Here is a 3146-nt window from a genome sequence, read left to right on the forward strand (position 1 = left end):
TTTTCTGCTTGGGCTGAGTCCTAAGTCTGGGTTATGAGGCTACTGTGCTTTGTGGTTGAAGTTGATATGCTTCTCCATGGACAACAAACGCATAGCCAAGGAGGGTAAATCCTAATCTGTTCACCTTTCACACCTATATGGCAATGGAAAATGATCTTGCAGCTGTTCATTCTTGCTGTTTGGAGGACAGAACTCAAGCCATTTGTGGTGCATATCATGAATCCATCATGTCTCATTTGACTATTCTGCCTGCTATGAGCAACATTATTTCTTCAAGGTACAGGATTCTTTGTATTTTATGACAATGAAACATGATACTTGAACCTCACTGTAGAGGTGATAATTAAATGAGGCGTCTTGTTCAAATTGATTGAACATAAATAGATTGAGTAGAATATTCAGATTGATAAGCTATTGTTTACAATCAGAATTGTCGGCTTAGCATCATGGTAGTATTATGACATTCCTTGGGTCTTGTTGACAGTACAATTTCACATCTTTAAGGAGATATGAATTACCCCCAACAGCGTAGTTTCATTTAAATAAAGATAATGACCTGAATTGTAGGACTGACAGGATCATATTCCTTTCAGCTAATGGGATTAGGAAAGGCATATAATATTTGGATTGAAGAAGATTGAATATTGGATTGATAGATGTTGTAGGAAGGAGTTTATGGATGAATTAAAATTATCAAATTAGATTTGAAGGAAAAAAATAACGAAAATGTTTGTTAAAGATTGAAAAAGTCGAATGATTCTTGAGAATATAGGAGTATTAGTTTATGTATATTGATATTTTAACTAGTATAAATTTATTGATATAGATTTATCTATAGGGTAGTATATGTGATTAAGGATGTCTAAAAGGAGAGATTATTTGGAATCACATTTGAAGTTTCTTATAGTTGTCATTAAGTTTGCTTCTACAAATGTATGAAGAATAAAAATCATCATTTATACAGGATTTGGGACCAAGACTTTAACCCTTCAATAAACTAAGAAAAGAAACGCTAGTAAAAGAAACCTTATTATTTGAATCCTCCATCAGTTATCAGTACATAAGAAAACCTTATTATTAGATAATCATAATCTGTTATAAATCCAAACAAAACTTTGCTTTCTTATTAGCTTTTCCTTTTTTGGATAGCAACTCTACTCTTTTCTTTTTATAAGGACACTGGGCAATCCCATAAAAGTTGTCTAAATTTCACCTTATCTATTAGCCTTACCCTTCTATTTCACGTTTTTCCCCTTTATAGCTCCATGTCCTTATCCTAGAAACTCCTGCATATTGTTGATTTCTCTTTGCTTATAAGGACATGTTCTTCAAAACAGAAAAAAAAAAAAAAAACCAGTATTTTAGAGCCCTCAGTGTCATAGACACTGACAGGTACTGAGTTCTACCCAACCGAGCTTCGTAGACGTCTAGAACTTTGCCCGACTATCTTGGAGCTCCTTCGCTGCTGCTTCATCGGTCGTAGCCAAATCTATCATTGGCTTGATAAAATAATACTTCCTGGACTACCTTTGAAGCTACAGGATCAAACTGGTGGCGCTTCCACCTCAACCACGATAATATACGAGTGCTTTTACTCTCCGAGTTCAATCCCCTTGTCAGAATACGTTCAAGCAATGTATTTGCTGATTGCCCTTGATTCTGTGTATTCCAAGTTTAAATCTAAAAATTAGCTACCATACTAGTTTATTACATTGATTTAAAGTCGTCTCACAAATTTATATATATTTTAAAAGAAAAATAGTACCGAAGAGCTTTAAGCCTCCATCCTCTAAAGCTGGAACATGGCCAAATGGGTGCATCAAACGAAAGGGGTTACCTAATAATTAACAATACAGTAATTCCAACAGCAAAGGAAGAGAGAAAATAGAAAAGGCGAGAACATTATAGTATCAGTGGATATCAGCTAAAACATGGTAAGAGATCTGTTATCAATGTGCTTACATTGAGGGAAAGGTAAGATTCCTTTTTATGTTCACGAGCTCCCAAGTCGACGGGGACCAATTCGAATTCGAGCCCTTTCTCGTGACGGACTGAAAGAACCCTCATCGTAGCTGTCGAGTAAGGGCTTCAATGTACTTTGAGGACTCCAGCCATGATGAAGATGATGACCCCATGCTGTCTTGACTGTCTTTAATTTTGGGTACAGATCTTTATTGTCTCCACTGATACGTCCAACAACCACCAAACTAAATGAAGCTTGATATCCGGTTGTAGGTTATTTCATTTTGAGAATTTCGCACAAAAACTAGCACAGTCTTTATAAGATAAAGATTTTGCAATATATTTTCATTGTAATTTTACAATAAACTTTATAAGATAAAGTTTATTAGCATGCCCATTTTATTGATTAATTTGAAATCAGGATTTAGATAGTACTAGTTTTCACTTAATCAAACAAAAAAAAAACATTAACATAACCATTTCGTGGGCCTCTTTTTATATAAATAAAAAGATTATCAGGGTGGTAATGGTCGCAATCAAAAGCATGGACGGGTTCAGAAAGTCAAGCAATGTTTGACTGATTAGACAACCAAAGCCAAGTCGGTGGGTTCATCATGTGTCTTTTGCATATATTCGAAACAAGCTTGTGCTAAGCGGATCTGTCGCCACATTATTAGTATTTACACAATTAAATAGCTCTTTCACCAGTCTGCAACTTTTACTGTGTTACTCTTGCCCACGTTCACGAGAACCTGAAACATTGCCCTTAGGAGGCGACGAGGATAACAATGGAACCCATTAATAAATCTCATATTCTCACACTCAGCATTGATAGGATGCTGCTGTAAGTGATGATAGGTTGATGTACAAAAAGGTGGCAACTGGTTGCGGTGGGATGATGCTGGTTTGTTCCACGGTTCTTTTTTGTTGTGCGAGGAAGCAGTTTTTTTTTTTTTAGCTTCTTGCCTCATCGGCAGCCCGATTATTTTGCTTTCTTCTTTTTCATATATGCAGTATAGAGAAAAGAATTCAACTCATCTTATTAATAATTCAAATCAATATATAGTACATTGAAATTGAATTTATCAATTCTAACGATATATTTTTGTGAAAATAATATAAATTAAATAAATAAATTACAAATTATAATCCTCAATTGAGAGTTCATGTATAAGAGATTGAAC

General features: G+C 34.8%; 1 pseudogene; it reads right to left on the reverse strand.

Annotated features, from left to right (window-relative positions):
- Positions 1-1591: 1591 nt before the first annotated feature.
- LOC110413334 (glutathione S-transferase APIC-like) lies at positions 1592-2115 on the reverse strand (annotated as a pseudogene).
- Between the last annotated feature and the right edge of the window lie 1031 nt (positions 2116-3146).

Source organism: Theobroma umbraticum, unplaced genomic scaffold (genome assembly GCF_002168275.2).
Source record: "Theobroma umbraticum cultivar Fairchild unplaced genomic scaffold, ASM216827v3 scaffold_4.1, whole genome shotgun sequence".
NCBI lineage: Eukaryota > Viridiplantae > Streptophyta > Magnoliopsida > Malvales > Malvaceae > Theobroma > Theobroma umbraticum.